At 34.5% G+C, this 20,935-nt stretch overlaps 1 protein-coding gene across 1 annotated transcript in view; it reads left to right on the forward strand.

Annotated features, from left to right (window-relative positions):
* Positions 1 to 9,706: 9,706 nt before the first annotated feature.
* Positions 9,707 to 20,935, forward strand: part of LOC122569110 — a 29,963-nt gene continuing 18,734 nt past the window's right edge. Inside the window, exon 1 of the mRNA XM_043729643.1 lies at positions 9,707 to 10,074. The gene's annotated coding sequence lies outside the window, so the exon portion shown is untranslated. The remainder of the gene's footprint in view (positions 10,075 to 20,935) is intronic.

Below are 20,935 nucleotides of genomic sequence, written 5' to 3' on the forward strand. Positions count from 1 at the left end.
TTATACCGTTTCCGCAAATCGACATTTCCACCAATCACATTTTTACCGTTAATAGGTCATTTTAATTTCAAGGGAAAATCTTCCCGTTACTTTTGCTATTACATTCGTTGTTTCAATTAAAAGTATCTCTCAATTTCAGCTTATTACGATGTATCTACGGCGAAACTTTATTAAGAGATACTTGGCAACAGGTAAAAATAAATTAAAATCAAATCCATATAAATAAAAAATAACAATAATACGGAAAACGAATTTTATGTTTATAATAATTATCTGCATTTATCGTTTTACTAAACCAAATTGATCGGCAACAATCGTTGCCAATATATACACTGAATCGTTTAATTTGCAGATGTGCGGGTACACGTGTGTCGGGATTGAGACGGGTCGAAAGAAGTTTTGGATGGGATTGAGCTGATCTCGATGTACCCATATCACTGAGGCTTTTGAAAGTTTTGGGATCCCGAAACTCGATTCGGGTGTCGGCAATATAAACAGAACGAACGGGCAATCTAATTTCATATCAGCTCGACAAAAGTCAAACGAGATTGACCAGAGAGACACGAGAGTCATATTAAAAGAATATAAGAAGACACACGAATAAATATCATATCTATCTCAAGTAAACTCTTAAAATTTTAACTGAAAATAAATATTGTTGTCGTAGGTTTTCGATGGAATGTAAAGGTATTTGTATTAAACTCATGCAGCGTTCGAACGATCGTTTATATTTTTAATTTGAGTGAAATTAAGCAAAGAAAAAAGTAAATCGTTGAAAAAGTTCAAATTCGTTTTCAGGGATGAGAAAGGAGGGGAAACGATACGATTAGAACCGCGTTGTTCCTCTAATCAGGAAAAGCACGGATTCTTGTTCATACCCGGTTGCATGTGCATAACCATCCGAGCCCTGTCCGCCAACGCATTTCCATGTCTGTGTCAGCGAACAAGACAGAAAATCTATAGACCTGCAATGCAAATTACTGTAATAAAATCTTCTGGAAGCGAATTGGAAGGGCACAGCCAACAGAACGCGAATACCGTCCATACTAATAACGGAGTGAAACTTTTGTATTTTAAAAATACAAAAATCAGAAGTTTCAAATCATAGATAATTTAGTTTTAATGGAATGTCTCTTTTGATAACTGTAGAGTACCAAAAAATGTAAGTTACGGTCCTCGGTTAATTCTCAGTTACAGTTACAGTTGAATTCCATTTATGTGAATTTCGTCGCAGGACAACATATAACAAAGTTATATAATTGGAGTTTGCCAATTTCCCTCGTTATCTATCATTTTTCCTTCACATAATAGAAGCTCACGTTTAGATAAGTGAATCAGCAAAAGTTGAGTTAATCGGGCATTAAATCGATAAATGAGGGTCTTGCTGTACATTCAACCTGTTACTAATGTTGATATTAATCAGAAATTAATACCGTGGGTATCGATAGTAATTTCTCTTTTCTGTATTTGAATGAACTTTTTAAAATGTATCTTCTTGATATGTAAGAGATATATATGTCTTTATTCGTTATAATCATTTATAGTAATAGAAAGTAATGGTATAAATAATTCTTTTCTGCTTAGAATGTGTAAGAAATATTTTCTAAATAAACAAAATTAAACGACACGTATTTCTTATATTAATGTCACAAAATTCTATTATCATTAAAGTACAAACTAAAAAGAAGATATCTGTTTAAAGGCAGGAGTATATTTTTGTATAGAAGGCCAGTAACCTTTGATCCTATTAGACGGATAGTGTCGACAAAAGCAATAATGCGATTGAAACAGCGCTACTATTTTCTTTCGTTCTATTTCCTTTGCAAGACTAGTTTACAAAAATAAAACCACATAAAAGTTATCTTCTTTCAAACGAATACGACACCTTCGTCTCGGTGAGCCGGAAATTGAAACGTAGCTGAAGACCAAAGCAAATGAGATACGATTTATTGTGACGTACTGTGCTAACAGTAACAATCATTATCTATGGTCCTCGTATTTCAAAACATCATACATATTGACATCGTTAAAATTGCACAAACAGGCAGGTCACGATCATAAAATCTGAGTTTCTTATTCTTGCGATCGACTTTCGCCAAATTCTTCGACTATTTTAAATAATAATGTTTTAAATAATAAGCACGACAAAATTTATATTACGAAAAGTGATCTGTACCTTAACACATCGTGGAATAAAAATTAATTTCATAAAAGCAGCTTTTGTTACGAGATCCAAAACTCGATGATTTAATCAAATATAGTTCTTCTACGATATAACTACGGATAGATTTACAAGAATTTTACAATATAATGAATATTTTGTTTCAAAAGATTGAGATATATTCAACAGGAATTTAAAAGAAATTCCTGTACTCCTTTCTCGTCGTCAAAGAAGATAAATACGGACAAACATTTTTCTTATGAATTCTTTTATCCAACCTTACCACGCGTATCGCTGCAAATGACGTTGAGAGTTAAAAATAAATTTTTTGACGTAAGAATGTGATTTAACGCGACCAACGATCTAATCATACGAGTTACATTACAAGTTCTCGTATTTCAAAGTATCATCATATTGACAGCACAGAAATTGAAGAAGCAAGTATGTTGCGGTCATAAAATCTGCAATTTTTGTTCTGACTATATTTTTCCACAAGATTTAGAAGGGTCGAAACAAATTCGAAAGGTCAACATTAATATTTGACGCTATAATGCAATATAACATGATCGGCTAGTAAATCGTGCGATTTACAGTACGAATTACATCCGCATTGCATAATCTACGACACCCACGGGCAAGTAACACCCACTATATGAACACCGATATTATAGTTTGGATGTCGTGAGATCAGTCAGAGTTATAATACTTATAACATCCGATACATGGGAGTTAACGTCGACAACTTTGATCGAAAATGGATCAGGCGAGTTAATATTAACTTTACAATTTCCGTATTGTCAGATAAAATTTAATTTATAGTCGGCTGATTAATCAGGCAGGAATATCTCCAGGATTGTATCTGCTGGGAACGTAGGTTTCAATGTACATTTGAATTGACACAAGATGGATGGGACGAGCAGGTTGATTTTACTTTTTCTTCTGTTTTTTTTTTCTTTTTTTGATCTTGAAAGTAACATTAGTGAAACATCTTCCGATTAATTATTCAGAATTAATCAATACCACAGTGGTCATCCCCCTAATACACACATACATATTGCAACAGTGAAGATTCCACCTACGTAATATTACATAGGACTATATGAGTTTAATCTTTTACCATAGCAATAAAAATACCCTGTTTTCTGGGAAATGAGTTTCAATATAATTTTATGCGAATATTTATAAGGCACGAAGTAACGGGATAAAAAATAAATATATATTTGCAGGTTTTCAAAAATTTGTTCGAGCTTTTAATTAAAAAATGAATTTGTTGATGAAAAATGAATTAAAAAATGGATTTGTTTAATTTGTTTGGAAAAGTAATGTATATCGTATTAAAAATGCGTTTGATTGATAGAAAATAGAAAAGCAGAAATTATATAAAATATCATGAAGTATTTTTATTCAAATTACCTTTCTATTATCTTATTATTCAATAAAGTATGTTCCGGTTATACGTATACCTTAACAGATACTTACTAAACCCTCTCATTGTTAATAGTCTTATTGTTACTTACTCTTATAAATGCATTGTTACGCAGTTAAGGTTCGAAGAACGATTTACATGTAATTATAACTCCGGTAAAACTTTGACATTATTCACTTTTTTACTACATTATCAGAGGATTAAATACGTTGGTCTAGTACGATGTATGTTTACGTTAAAAATATTTTATGTGGAAATTAGGTTCATTAATTTCTTTCTACGTCAAACTCGTAAAAGCGTATTTTCCTTAACGACAGTGTTTCAATAATTGAATCTCTATTATTACGTTATAAAATTTCTTGTTTGTCTCGGTATCCAACACCACAATCTACAGATGTTATCTTCATTCAATTTAAGCAATTAAACGCTACCTCATTTACTATTTCGAGTCAATTGTACTTTAATGTAACTTCGTTGTAAAATTTCCATATTACTATTAATCTATAAATAAATATAAATCTATCAGTTTACAAGAAATATTTATACACCGGTATAACTGTTAAAAGAATATGTTTACTTGAATGCAATATCAAAATTCATACTTCACTTCACTTTGCATATAGAATGCGTCATATTTTATTCATTATGCGAGGAAATGAGACATTTGTATAATGGAAACGAATCTCGAATGACGCTCAAAGTTAGGTTTTAGACTCCAAATACAGTTGCTACGAAAAACATTTATACGTACCATTATTTTTCAATGAAGCGCGTTTTATCAAATTCCACGTTGCGTTTTCACAATATCAAATTTTTCTAACCGTGTGAACGTACGACTAAATTACACGAAATTTGATACGGTACCTGGTCTTAATGAACCGATATGTAAATGTTATAATAAATTCAATACTTCTCCTGCAAATACTTTTTCTAGCTACTGTATATTTTGAAATTACTTTCCTCCGAGAAATGAAGAAATGTGACTTGCCGTATTGCAATTTCAATCGCAATTTTTCTGCAGGCACGTGTACTCCGAAAACGATTTTACTACGTCGGAAAAAGCGACGCCACGATACGAGCAATGTCTTGAATAGTCGTTTCGAAGAAACGGTTCTACTAGAATTCACTTCTGACGCAAGGAACAATCAATTCCCTGAATGGGAGGCATACAAACTGATCCTCCATATTATCGATCCAATCCTAATTAGTTTGTACTCGGAAAATTTCTTCGCACCGTCACGTTTTCTATGAATATTCCATGCACAATCCAAACATCCTATAATTTGTGAACGTCTTGTACAAATAGACAGAAAAGTTGGTTTAGGTTTGGAGAAACGTCTACGTCGGACGGAAACTTCGCGATTGAACGTAAAGAAACACAATAGATCGTCACTGGAGGCTTTAACGAATGATACATTTATTGGTTGTTTTGAAGCGCGTCACTGTAGATTGCGATTCGATGATAAAAATAGATCGTGAGCGAAGATAAATGTACGCGAAAGTTTCGAAGTTTTTTTTTATTTGATTATACGGTACAGTTGATGAAAAGATTATGGTGATTACCTTAAAATGTAGATTATCTGATTCTTTTGATACGTTCATTGTGTATGCATGACGCACAATCGAGTCGACACGTACCTTTAGATTATGTATAACACTGTATAATGTATGGTATCGAACAGGATGTGATATATAAGTTAAAAATCCCGAAATTATGAAGAAGTATTTCATAACAATTCATATTATACACATATATAAAGTTGCACGATATAAAGACAGCTATTGTATGAAAACTTTTTGTTAGCATATACCACATTGTAGTACAGGCAGCATGCACTGCATTGTAGTACAAACAGCGTACACGGCATTGTACGAAAAGAAAGTCGGATCCGCAGCGAACGTGATAAATGATATGTAAAATAATAATGCAACAATAGATTCTAAACGTAAAATATATGGAAATTTCTTTTTAGAATGATTTTCGAAATAGTATTAGTTTCACATTATCCAGCGTTTTAAGTTGAATTGTAACAATTAAATTTTTATAGCAGAGTATTTTTTTATCGATTATAAGGTTATTAGTGACACTGTGGGAAAATATACCGGCTACAGAACATTAATATCGTACTAATTCGACGAGTAATTTGGTTTCTTTAACGAACATTAATTCGTGGATTTTATTGCTTTCTAAATCATCTTTCAGGATAATTGTTATTTACTATTCAGTCATTGTTCAAATCAATGCCATTAGAAATCGCAAAATAATGTTACCTTACGATCAATATTTTTGGAAATATGGCAAGCATATTTGAAGCATATAATTAAGAGTAGAATTTAATATCAATTTGTTAAAGGAAAGTTGTCAATTTGTAGTTCTCGTTTTAATAGAGAATGTCTGTTGTCACATTTATATTGTGTTTAAGTTTCGTGTAATTTAGTCAAGTATAATTCCTTTATAATACTATAGTTTCCAGTATTAGAAAACGTTCACTTAGTTTCTTAATTATTAATTTATTAATTCACTTACAATTAGAAATGTTTCACTCTTATTACCAGGAGAGTTAGCTTTAATTTTACTTATACTTTTAATTTAACATTGAATGTTTTTAATACAAAAATTTCTTCACAACACACAACATTATTATTTTGTACATTGATACCATTAAATAAAAATACAATACCATTATATTTCTTCCGATTTAATGGTTATTGGCTTTAATGGTTATTTAAAGTAAGAGCGTCTGACTTATCATATGCTTGATCACTGTATCTGGTGCACTTGCATCCAACGTACGATAATGAAATCTTTGCCAAGTTCAATCTAATCATTTGATTATCTCCTTGCGATACAAATATTATCGCATAAAAATTTTGTAACATTAACAATTATAAGAAAAGATCAAATTAACAGTTGGAAAGTAAAGTGACCGATGAAATGAGGGAAAACTAATTTCTGGAAACTATCTGTCGTACGATTGACAAATCAAATATCGGTATTATCGGACTAATGATGTTCGTTGCATGAAACGTTATTATTGGTTATTTTACAAGGTTAATTACGAAATTAATTATTGCCGTTTAACGCATCGCGTTAAGCTCCAATGAAGAGACTGCCAACCTTGTAGAGAAGGTCTCATCGATATTTTATCGATAGCGCAACACCTCTACGCTGAACGCTCTAAAAATAATCACTCTGAATACTACGGACTGTAAAATCTGCGTCTCGTGTTAGACGCGCATGGGAAGTGTCCGTTGGATGTTTCCATTTACAAATTCTAAACAAAAATTTTACCTCCTAATTGAGTGGAAGCAAAGATAATTTTTCTCTTCCGTTGTTAATCATTGCTTGATATACACGTGCATCGAGAACTAACTATGAAGTATAAAATTACATTTTATATATATTACATATAATAAAATTGACATACATATATTATACATATATTAAATTGATCGTAACGAACTTCTAAACAAATATAAAGTTCTTTTTAATTTTTGACTAATATTAATCAATTTTATTATATGGTTTATTAAATTAACAAGCTGAGTATAAAGTAGGTAGATGAAAACGTAAAAAACTGAAGGACTTTTCTTATAACTGGATATAAGATGGGAAATATGTCTAAATGGATTTTAATATTTCATAAAATTAAAATAATAAGTCTATATTTCTATAGAAACGTAAATATTGTTCGTGCAAATTTTTGGTGTATTCACATTCTTTAATCAAGATTTATACGAATAAAGTTATGTAATATTTACGACGGTATAATTTGTTATTTCTCAATGTCAGTTTTTGGTCTGGTTCCAATTAATGGAATTTGAAATATGTTGCTGCACATTACACAATACTTTCGTATTATTTCAATTTCTTCAGAATTTTGCTCTATCCGTCATTGTTATATTTCCTTCTTTTAAACTTTCATATGCTGTTCAACATATTTTGCTAATTATTTAACAACTATTTTGTTATGTGAAATTTATTTAGCGAACTTAGTCACTTGATCGTGAATAATACAGCTGTAACTTAAAACTGAATAGATTATTTTAAAATTACCAAACAATCACTGAACGATTACATTAAATCATTTAAATATTTGAATGAAAAATACATGGAATTGCAATGTAAAAATTATTGATAACGCTAACAAGCATCGATAATTATTATGTAAGGCAAACAACAACATAGAGTATTAAAGACGAGAACGCATTTCTAGATACTTGAAAACATCATTAAGTGGTTCGCCTCCCGTTGCAAAAATGTCATCGGTAGAGAAGAAAGGTTAAAGGTATGTTAACGAGGAAAGCCGTGCAGGGCATAAATTGTAATACAACAGGTTAAAAATATTAAAGCTAGTTAAAGTAGGTATTTCCATTTGTTTCCACTTCCTCGTTAACTGTTTTACATTATATATAAATTGTTTCGCAATATTTTACATAGAGATTATAGCCTTTTGTATCATAATGCTACAATTGTCTCCACATCCTATACTTTATACTTTAAACTTTACAATTTACACCATTTTACTTTACTTCGTGTTTTACTTTGCTAACACCGTTTATTAAAGTCGATGTTCATTTCGAGTAATAAAAAAATGTCACGTGTGACAATTTTTCAAACGCGATGAACTCGTGTATGTTCTACATATTTAAAAAAAAAACTATAAAAATATTTCATTACAGTTCATGTAAAATTCTTTATCCTACGGTCATAGTAAAGAACGAGACGGTAATATTTGTTAATTCTTACATTTTATTTTGTTTCCAATATTTATAATCGTTCTAAACTATAAATTAATTAGCTTTAGCATATCTGATTAATTTCTAGTCTAAAAGCAAAAGCGATATTCCACTTAGGAAAGTTAAAATCTTCTTTTTTTGTAACCTTCTTTTAATTTTTATATTATAACTGTCGAACGTTGGCTTTACAATTGTGAAATAAGAATAAGCTAGTTTTCTAGTGTTTTACTTTTTCCGGTGAATATAATCTATCCTTTTGGGGACGAAAAAAATCAATCGTTTTTCGATACAATATTAAATATGTTATAATTCGTTCCTTATCACGTTAACGTATTAAAATATATATAATGCAACATATAAAAATTGAAAATTTTTCCTCGGTTTTATAGTTATAAGCAGTGTTGCTTCGTAACAGAATATATTATTCGCGTGAATTATGGATTATAACAATATTAAACAAACACCGTGTTTAGCGACTCTCAATTAGTTGTCTAGCATGCGATATATTAATTTTTAAATGGCAAAGAATTTAGAAATAATTTAAGAAATAATTATTCTTTCACAAGACTTCTTGCATTTCTAATATCAAATACAAAAAAACACATATTTCCAACTTTCTGTGCCAAATAAATATTGCTAATCGTGTTACGTATGATAGGATTTAAAATGTGAGATTTATAGTAGATGCTTCTATTTGAAAGCTAATTAGAATACTAAAAATTTACTTCTGAAACTTCCAAAACAATTAAAATGATTGATTTCGAATTTTGCGTCCTCGCAATTGCCAAATAGGCATAGCACAAGACTAAGACGTTGATTTTTATTAACACCGAAACGTACATTTATTCATTTTTATCGCGCCACTTTACTCACAGTTTTCTGCATATAATATATTTAAGTAGAGACTAGAAATCAGTACTTAGTTCCAGCGTTAACTAAGTAATCTACACCGACGCTATATCCTGTAAAAATAATACCTCAAACATTTCCTGCTACCTGAAAAACCCAACTTAAACTCCCAACAGCCAAACTAAAACATTCAAATCGCAGTGCGTACTTACTTGTTGCACCGCGGATCTGCGAAACGCATCAGCAGATAATAACGAGCATCAACGAGATTCCTTCAGGTGACGTGTAATAAATAGCGGGCAAACAGAGAGGAGCGAACAAAACCGAAGAGAATAGCAGAACCGAGTGAAGATCAAACAGACGAGTCGAACGAGGCGAACAGACAAGTCATAAGGCAAACAGAAAGAATAGCAACCTGTCGTTCGAAATCTCGTTTCGAAACTTTGGTGCACGCGCACGCACCATGCACCAGGATATAAGTACGTGTTGGCAGCGTATCGGTCGGTAATCAACGCGAAAGGTTAAAGGTGCGTTTAGGGTAAGTGTGAATGCACGGGAGCCCACGTGAGCCAGCGCAGGTGTGATCGTACCTTTAGTGCGAGTGGGTGGCCCGGAGGGGTGTCTTATCGACCAGGATACGAAGCTCCGGAGGCTCAGTATTCGCGGGACCACCACCCCGTCGAAGCGTTCTCTCGTCAGCCGGGATATATACACACATACACAGTGCTCTTCACGGTGCTACTCGCGGTGCAGCTCCGCTACGTTCGATTTCTCCGTCTGTCGGGCTCCAATGTACCGTGCGTCGTGAGAAAGAGTCTTCTCACCTGTGACCGGCGTTTTCCTCGCGAAACGACGCGCCGTTTCTTCACAGAAGCTCGTCGAACGCAAAATCATCAAAGTAAGTCTTACAGCCGATAGATATTTGTTTTCTTTTATTATTTGTTCGAGGGTAAGACTCGTGGAAAAATAATTAAATTTCCGAAGATCCGATAGAAAATGGAATCGGGGGCGAAGGTAACGCGTTGGTGATAGACAGTGTAAATACAGAGGCGGCTGGCGTTCTCGTCTGATGATTTTCGCGACATTTTCTTGCAGATCAAAAGATAGATCGTTGTTACTGCGGATGTAATTGTCGATGGTAATTCACGTCGGTTGATAGTCTGGTTCGTTCGATAATTGTCTTGTTGTGATCGTTGACGTAGGTGTAAATAGGTACGAAGCGTTTCCGTGCTTTGTTCGTCTTTGTGGAACGTGTTCGCTCATGCGGAAAGATAATAGGCGATTCGAATGTGAATTCCAGATAGTGTGTCACTTTTGCCGCCCATTTTCGCTACAGTCGAATGACCCAGTTGACGATCGAGTACTCGTCGTGGATACATGAGATATTGCCCGACGACCTGCGGTGACCCATTTATCGATTCTCGAGATTTTAATGAACCATTTCCACGATTGTTTTCATCGCTTTCACGCATGTACGAGTACATCTTCAACGATGTTTCCATCAAAGCGTCTTTTGTTACCATTATTACCAACTATATAGCTAGCTATTCATCGAAGCTTAATTTAACAAAATTAATAAAAATGTAGCTGATTTCAAATACGCCTTAGAAACGAGCTATGGCGCAATCCTGTTTGTCCTTATTTCGTTCATCAAAGTAAAAGTCCTAGAAATCACGTTCCATCGCCGAAGGGGTCTCGTTATTAGATTTTTCCCGGTTCTCGGTGTCCGGGGCCAAAGTTCGACGCGCATTAAAATCACTCTACAAATACATACATCAAAGCAAGGGGTACACTGACCTCGATTACCGAATCTATCGAGGCAGCTTACAGTTATACGACGCTGGAACCGAGCCAGAGCCAAAGTTGCAACTGCATTTCGTGCGACTGGCAGCCGTGAGTCAACGTACGAGGAATCCCTCTCACCGGGGACGTATCCGTAAATCAATGTTGTTCGACGCTCACGAGGATCCCGGCCTTTCACACGGTCGATAATTAGGTCTCGGTGAGATTCAAGTCGGATATTCGACTCCGTTTCCCGCTGGTCCCTCGCTAGACGAAGGGAAGTTATGCACGAGGCGCGGGGAAACCGAAGCAGCTTCGAGCTTTAAGGTAATCGCGTTTCCCCGTCGCACCAAGGACCAATAATCAAAGAGAAAATAGTTTCAAGGAGCGATAGGAAGAGAAGGTGAGGATTTATACGATGGAATATTTATGCTTCGACGCTTCGAACGCTGTACGAACGATACAAGAGAAAATGAAACTTGGGAAAATTCTATCGAGATTAGTTAAGAAAGCACGAGAGCGATTAATCGTGAAATACAGAGGGAATATTATCAGTGAATTAATTCAGAATTCATAAAAGTATGGCAAGATTGTTAGTTGGTTCTATGATCGATGGGAAAGGTGGGAAAGCTAGAAGAATTTGATTAAAACCGATTCGTAGTCTACTAAGCTGTTGTTTATTAAAAGCTCTATTCATAAAGTTGAGGAAATACGTAAGCGATTAATTACTAGTTACGAAAGGAATATGATCAGCGAGTTAGTTTAGAACTTGTAAAGATATGGTAGATGTTTGATCTTACGATGAATGGGAAAGAAATGAAAACGAAGAAATTTCTATTAAATGTGAATATAAAAAAATATGTAAGTGATTAATGACAAAATGGGAAAGCATTGTGATCGACGAGAAAGAAATAAAAATTAGGAAAATTCTATTAAAACTGGTTTGAAAAGCATGTATACGAGTGATAGTGAAATATACAAAGAAAATAATAATGTTAGTGGATTTAGAATTTCGAGTCGCTGATGACCTATGACGAGAAATTTATGTTAACAGAAATTATTAAGGGACTATCCACGTGATTAATCGTGGTAGGTGAAGAAAAGGATCAAATTTCGAGGTAAATTTCGTTGAAATCAGTTTAGGGCCACTACCGGCGAGTCTGTTGGCGGTGACCGACGTGGAACGCTTATTTTCACGCAATGCACGGAACACCCCTGTAGATTGGTACCTTCCGCGAAAGGGTGAACCACCTTGATGTCGTGCCACCTTCGATAAAACTGACTTGCATGCACCATGCGAAGGCGTGTATTTGCATAAATACTTCCCAAGCTATTTTCTTTTATCGTTAGGACTACACCTATGGTCCGATCAATTAAACGTTCTGGGGAAAAAAATTGGCCGGTCGTCGGTTAATTTTCTCTGATGTAATCTCCGATGAATTCTCATCGTATTGTACTTGTTTTTCTCGTGCGATCTTCGGATGATTTATGCCTGGATTTATCGTCGAATGAAAATCGGCCAGTTCTATAAAAACTTTTATCGAAATACAATTCCTCCTTGATATAAATACAAATGTATTTATCGGAATCGTGCAATACGATAAATAGTTTATTAAAAAGATTGAAATATATTCAACAGAGATTAAAGCTGCTATTTTTTCACTTTCTTGGAGAAAGATAAACACGAACAAGGGTAGTTTTTTATTATTAATTCTTTAAGCAAAAGATCGTCCTACTGTATCAATCTCAGCAAACGAAAATGAAACGATTCTATGTGCTTGATAGGTTGACGTGTTGTTCGTATAATACTGTGACAAGGGTTGACTTTAAAACGATCGGTATGAATAAAAATGTGCAGGTACAACAAGTAGGTAATTGTTCAATGGTAGTAAATTATTATAGGAATTTTATAACTATTTAATAAGACGTGACGAAGACTAATCGTATATTTTCTATGAAACCGAATTCAATCGCGTGGCGTGGACGCACAAGGATCGTTTATCGCGGTCAACAATCTGTTTACTAATTTTTGCTCGAAACTCTCTACCGTGTCCCGTTAATCCAATTTTGCGAATCGATAATTTTATCATGCATGAAATAGATTATCGATCGTTCCCCAATTGTTTACGTCCTACGGCCAGAAACTGGAGATCCTGTGAAAGTATATCAAATATGAAACGTTCCACTGCCAATATGAATCGTTTATCCGTTTACCAACAAACGATATTAATAGAATCCCACGAACGCTGCACAATTCTCACAAATATTCATTCCTTCATTCTCTATCTCGCACCGTTCGTGAAATATCATTTAATATTTATTTAAAGGTGAAATTTTATACGGACGAAATGTCATTCTTCCCTCTCAACGCGAATCGTTCATCCGTTTACCAATAAAATCAATTCCACGAACTGTTCAGAATTTTAACAGAGTTCCATTTCTCTTCACCTTTCCCTTCGCACATCGCGAAATGCCATTTACCCTTTTGACAGTGTAATAAAGCAAGAAGTTCGAAACGGATAATCTAGAAAATGGTTGTCTGTTTTTCCTTAAGATTTCCTGCATTTTCTGATATAAAATACAAGGAATATCGTGAAATTTTTGTAAGGAATAACTTTAATGATTAATAATTGCATTCTCGAATTCTTTGCGTCTCAATTTCGCTTTCGTTTCAATGAAAAAAAAGAGCTTTCAATGCCTTAAGAAAATTTGTAGCACAAAATTGAAACGAAGTCCTTCAACATAAAGAATTTTCTGAGAGTAGAAACATATACGATTCAATTGAAAATGTCCCAAAAAATATAGAAGAATTAAGATGTAAAATTTACAATATTATATTTTGCTTATATTCTCATCTATATTTCTGAATGATCAATGATCAATTAAAGTAAAAATTTTAAATCGACGAATATTTATCTTTCTGGACATAAAGTCTTTGCCCATTTACCAATGGAATGCTGTTATAATATATTCCCACATTTACATTTTTTTTCATACGTCATGAAATATTATTTAATATCCATTTAGAGACAATTTGGAAGCAATAACAAATCACCCCCTCTCAACGCAAGTCGTTCATCCAATTACTAACAAAATCATATTAACAAGATCTCCCGAACAATCCAAATTTCATCTCTTTCCTCGCACATTGTCTACGAACATTATTTACTATGCATCTAGAGCCCAAATTTTAGACGTAAAATCATCGATACGTAAACTTATTTATTCATTTACCAATAAAACATTCCCGTTTCTCCATCATATTAAAATATCGAAGATATTCAAATATTTCTTGCCTTAATAATTACGCTTTTGAAATTTCCGTAAAACTTCCTTATTGCCTCGGTTATTATTAAAAGACTAACATCTTTGCATCGCAACAGATTGTTTTCATTTTCATTATCTCGTATCAATCTCCTTCTACTAAAATACTCCTAATAAGTAACACTAAGATCAACAAATCGAGATTGCGCCTGTCGCATTTCTCTCCTGCGATCTTCGATTGTTTCATTTAACAAAGAAATGTTTAAAGAGATAAGAAGGTATCCGTGTAAAGCGTTAATATCCATTTAGAACGAAACTTTTAGCCAAGCAAGCAACTATGTGTACACGTGTTTGAAGAGATAAAAAGATAAGTATTTACGGTATTAATATCCATTAAGAAGCAAAATTTTAACCGAAATGATCGTAGAGCTTGGTCAGCTCGTTGCTACCAAACGAACCGAAAAAAGTGGAACGAATCAGAGCGAGGAACGCGGAGGAACCAGACGAGTCCACTGTGCGCTCGCATAACGCGCGCATATTAATCCTACGTGTTTCCACGTTTCATTCCTTTTCTCTTTTTTCTTTCTTTCTTTTTTTCCCCTACAGCTCCTTTTACACAACTGACGAAAAGAAGAGAGACGGAACATGCCCGCGAGCTTTTGGCAAAGATCCAAGACAGACTCGAACAGTGGAGTACTGGTTGCACATTCGGTGTGTCTATAGCCGTTCCACTCTGGTCGGTGCACATGCAGCTGCAGCCATGACACCAGGAATCAGGCCACTGTCCCACTTTACGCCTTTCCGAGCAATAAAGGTTACCCCTTCGTTCTTCGTGCACGTAACCAACCCGTTGCGAAACTTGTACGATTCCTTGGCTGGAAATGCAAGACGCCGGACAGGCGCGCCGCGCCGTTTCGACCCATTCGCTTCGAGGAGAATCGAACCGCGTGCGTTTAGAAACCGGGACGAAGTGTGGGCCTGGTTGACAATCCGGCCGGCCTTGCGATTTCGTTTACAGCCGCGCTTCTGAAAAGCCGCGACCATTGACGAGTTCCTCTTGAACGGGGCAGCCTTGAAAGTTCTGCGCCGACGAAAGTTCTCCGCACCGCGAATCTAGGTTCTATCGAATCGCCAGCTCTCTTACAGTTTCTTCCGTAGCCTCCTTTTTAATTGTTATATATCGTCGAACGAGAAATATCGGTGCTGCGGTGTTGAGAAGGTATGCTTGGTCGTTCTGTATTGAAAATGTATCGTGCCATGATACGTTTTTCTCTTCTTTTTTCTTCATTTTGAATAATATCATTATTTTCTTATTTTATTTATTTATCTTCTTGGAATTTTTATACGGAGTGTTGGGTTTGATATGGGTTTAAAATTGTAAAGGCTTACAGTGGTCATTGAGAGAATTAGAAAATAACTAACTGTAGTAAACATTTTTTGGTAAGATGTGACTTAGCAATTTAATTACGATTCTTGGTAACATATCAAATGCAGAATAGAAAGGTGTGCAAATACGTTAATTAGAGAAATCTAGAGAAACGTGTCGTAACAAATAGTTGCGTTGAGGTGAAAGACTTTATCCTTTCTTTGGTCTGATTTCTTTTCGTTCGAATATGAAACTCGTATTTGTAATTAATTTTTCTAATTCGACTATGTATCGTGGATGAGTAGAGTAAACTTATTAGTCTGTAATAACTAAAACTCTGTTTACTTGTGAGGAAAAAGAATTGTATTTCAATCTAAAATTTATTTATTTGGTATAATATTTGGTATTGTTATAATAGTATATTGAGAGAAAAATACAGTAACAAAGAAATAAAATTAAATTAAGTAAAAACATGGACATACGAAAGTGCATCTTTTAAGTTACATTTTAAGTTATAAACGATGAAGTATCCTTAACATGAAATGTACCAAATTATGTTTTATACGAAAAGTACAGTGCATCGATTAAACGTTCTTTTATTTAGTCTGTTAAGAACCCCTTTAAACCTTTAAAATCTCAGACCTCTTTTTAACACTCGTATGTTGAAGCACGACTTGCAATCACGGGTATTGTGTTTCTTTATGCAGAAGTTTTCAGCATGGCAATAGAAAGTTTCGATGGAGTAGTTAGATAATTTCGTGCTAAGTTTTTATTTATCGTGAATATGATTTCTAATATAATAAATGTAATTATTAAACTTTCAGCCGAATATACATGTTTCATGAAGAAACCAGTGAATTTCATGAACGAAGTACGACATTATTGTTAGAAATTTTTATTAGATGCGCTGGACTAGATAATTCTGTTTCATTTGCAATATTAAGCAGTCTTATTCTTGGAAAATAATCTTTTCTTTTGCACTGTACTTAAATAAAAAATAAATTATTCTCAATTTTCATTCTCATTAGAAAATCATTCGAAGAAGTAGGTTTCTATCGAAACAGCTTTAACAATAAAACTGCAACACGCGTAAATAATTTCAATCTATAAAACTTAACAAATCATAAAAAGTCATACGTACGCCTTCTCTATCAAAAATTTCGTTTTTATTAAATACTACGAAAACCTTCCTTTTAAAAGCTTCAATTAAAATTCTTATTTCATAACTTATAAACCCAAAGTAAGAGAAAGTAAAACGTTGATTATGTAGGTTATTCAGCAACAACAGCTGAAGCTTTCTTTACGTTCTAATTCAAACGAAGCTGGAACAATGAGAACAAATTCAATAATTGGAAATCCACGAGCATAGCGGCAACAGCTTTTCATCGAAACGTATGAGTAAACAGAACGGGAATTGTTGAACTACTCGGTTCTGTGATTTGTTTCTATCTGTCCAAGCCCTGGATGAAATTCGTGCACGTTGAATAGCCGGGCTGTGCAACGCATGGTAACACAACACGTGCAGATTGGATCGCGTGTCGTTCATCTCCCGTCCTTCGTGAACGTAACCGTGGACACGCGAAATTGTGTTTATCATTAGCACGCTCAGAATTATTCTTTTATAAGATTAACGATGAAATACTGCGGGTCGTTCCCGCCAGCCGGCCTATCGCGAACATAAACTACATTTTCGAAAATTTGTTATCATTGCCTAGGAATGCACAATTTTCTATGTTTTCTGTTCAAACAAAAGCGTAAATATTTGTGAGAATGGGATACTTAGTAATTGCAGTGGAGTTTATTGTGTTCTTGTTAAACATAGGTATCGTTCGTTATCAAAAACAAGGAAATTGTACGACGTATGACTTAGACAATTTCGAAAGATGGTACGATAGGTATGTATTGCGTTACGTCTTTTGTGGTTTAGATTGTAGAAACATTGTCTGCGTGGTTTCATTTGTGGGATACATTTTTATATTGTAAGAGATATTATCATGCTATTTTTCAATGTCAAAATTGTAGAGCATCGAACAAATATTGTACGTTCGCTGTTTTAAATTATCATAAAATAAAGTTATGCTTCTATAAGATCAAAGTATATATACTTCTCGTTAGATCATTTGGTCTTTCTTTCTAAGCAAAACAATTCTGAACCACCAGAAGATTTTCTAAAAATTTAACAATATTAAATAATAAAATAAAATATAATTAAAGTTCTAATAAAAAGTACCAAGAACCATATAATGTGCGAAACAATTTTCTGGGAAGAATCGTGTATGTTGCCCTTTTCTTCTAGACCGTTATTTGCTCTTAGTCTTCAAATATAGAATATTATAAACTATTTACCATACGAGAAGATTCCCGAAATATTAGAAGAAAAAAAGAAAATATATTACCAAGTCACTGCAACTTTTAATCGAATTATTAATCCCTCGAGCTATTCGATCTTAATACTAGATCAAAAAGTGCGAAAACTCGTTTATTACACGAAATGATTCCATTGAAATAAAAAAGGGAATTAAAAAAGATATCGTTAAATCGCTGTAACTTCGAAATTGTCCCCAGATCAAATAACCGAGTACGAACCGAGTTATATATTTCCACTTTCAGACTATTCTATTTTAATTTTTCACTCAAACGTATCAAAATCCTCTTACCGTACAAAAAAGTCGATTCTCTAGAACTCAAAAATATATATATGTGTGTATGTGTGTGTTCAAAAATGAAGAATTACAGTCGAACAAATCTCTTTAAGGATGACCTTAAAAATAGAGGTTCCAAGCATACTGACATCGATTCAGACACAAAAATGGATCGGTTAAATCATCGGTAAAGATGGCAAGTCAGTGTTTACAAGTCGAAACGCTCTCTTGAGCGTGCTAATTTCAACGCAACCGGTCGATTCCAAAAGGAAATCAAGGAGGACGCCAAAAACGGGACTGCAATAGTTTTCTAGCCGTGCAGCTGCACCCGGTGCAAGCTCTGCTGTTCGATAACCGAGGTGCAACGGCCGTCGGCCCCAAGAACGTATCTAGGCCACCGGCACCAGCATTTCCACCACCACCACCACCACCACCACCACCATCAATATCATTGCTACTGCTACAACCATCGCGAACCATCGTATATTAATACTACAACATTGTTGTTGTTGCTGTTCATTACATATACACGAGACGCTATTGAATTAAGGAATCGCGTTTTCCTGCATGATCAAGTGAAGCGGATTGAACACGAAGAAAAAGATAATCAAGAGACTCGCTGAGAGAAATGGTACAAGTGCATTTTTACAAGAATAAGATAAGTATAAGGAAGGATATATAAGATTCATGCTTATCTCGAGAATTTTGCTATAAATTTTTCGAGTCTTCTTCGTGAGTCTTGTATCCATAGGAATGAGATTTTTTTGTACATCTGAAAACAAACGTATACTTTTTATTAAAGTCTAGTTAAATCAGAGATTTTTCCATTCGTATCACTTGTTTTCCGAACTCTCGCGTATCGTGTTCATATGTCGTTATGTTGCATTATGATCTTGACGATTTAATATTATTAGTAGACTGTTCATTGACTATCACGAGAAAGATTACAGAACAAAAATTACGTGGTTTTATGCTGAGACTAAAATATCAAAGGTTACTCTGATATTTTTGTTTAATGGAACATGCTGTATTTCCTTGCGGGAAGTAAGGGGACATTTTTAAATCGAGATTTCGAAGATCATTGAACATTATTGAAGACGAAATTACGAGAATCTTTTCCACGTAAATGCCACGTAATTTCCTTAAAATTTCGAAAACAATCAAAACTATTCGTATTGTCTTAAAATTGATAGATTAATTACGAATTGCTTTTGGAACTCTCTGCTGTTTTTGGCACATGACGTGGCAAATGTATGACCTTGAAGACATTGTCTGAGAACGAAGAAAGGATATTTTAAAGACTTTAAAACAAAAGAATTGGTATTTGTATCGATAAGAAATATTTCTCATTTAAGGCAAACGTAGATTTCCTCTGCGATATGAGAGAATTGAAAAAGATATCGTGGATGTCGAAATATTGAATATTTTGATTAAATGTAAAGAGATTTAAGTAGCAATTATCATATGGCGCATTGTAAATACGGCTACTACTATCCCTACCAGGGACTTGACTATATTACCGCCGTTAATCGATGTGAAAGGTCACTACTATTTTTTATCAGACGTATGCACTTTGATAAATATTATGGGGCCAAAGTTACGGGTGTTTTACAAAAATAATGTTGCATAAACTACATGAAGCTATTTCAAATTTGACAAATAAAACAAATTTCTAAAATTACATCGTACCAATTTTGCTTTTGCTTATATCTTAACATTAAAAAGAAATAATATTGTAATATGTAACTTCACATTGAAAAAAGTATATTCTATAATATCTAACTCAAAATATTTGCATCAATCTTTTAAGAAACATTCTATAGAAATCATGCAACGTTTCAATCTTCAAAATGATCACCAAGCAATGTCCTTTACCTCTTGGAATAAGTTTTATATTATACCGACAAACGTTGGTTACAAAACTATACTTAAATGTTCCAAATTGAACAAAAAGAAAACTAAATAAATAAATAGAAACTATGCCAAAAGTAATACAACTTCAGCTTGCCCGAAAAGAACAGTGCACTTCGTCCAACGCCATAAAACCAAGTCACCGTGTTACAAAATCCAGTGAAACTCGAACAAATCCAATTTCCCTGCGTCAATCAGCAGCAAATGCATGATAAAAAGAAACTAAGCTTCGGCTTGCACAGGAAGATTTCGAAAGGTGTGCCAAGGACGCGATCATTAGTTTCGCTGGAGACACAGGCTTCAAGACACCACCGCCTTGTCATTGATCGCAGCGGAAAGACACAGAAAAAAGAAGTTACAAGAGCAAGAAGAATACAAAGTCTGAGATCTTGAGTTTCCGTGATACATAGAGTGGATGGACAAGAGATTGCCACATGTTGAGCGAACAATAGGCTCGTCGCTGTACCGTGGAAATACAGCACGGTCGGCTCCTTTGTCGTGTAAACGTGCTAGAAAAAGGGATGTTCGCGGCGATCGGGGAATTAAAGCCAAGGACAGGCTGCAACCTATCTTTGAGATCGAACAACGAAAAGGGGAGGGTCACGTTATTATGCCGTTTTATCGACAAGCCATGGCGGACTCTCGGAGGTTTCCCTTGTTTTCCCGGATTCAGCCGCATCATATACGACAGCTGGTAGTGCTGCTAGATATTGTGTGTTCGAGCAACGTGGAATAAGGCCGGGGAAAGTTTCTGCGAGGACACCAGCTCGGGACGATAACTCGAGGGACGAGAC

Source organism: Bombus pyrosoma, linkage group LG7 (assembly GCF_014825855.1).
Source record: "Bombus pyrosoma isolate SC7728 linkage group LG7, ASM1482585v1, whole genome shotgun sequence".
NCBI classification, from domain to species: domain Eukaryota; kingdom Metazoa; phylum Arthropoda; class Insecta; order Hymenoptera; family Apidae; genus Bombus; species Bombus pyrosoma.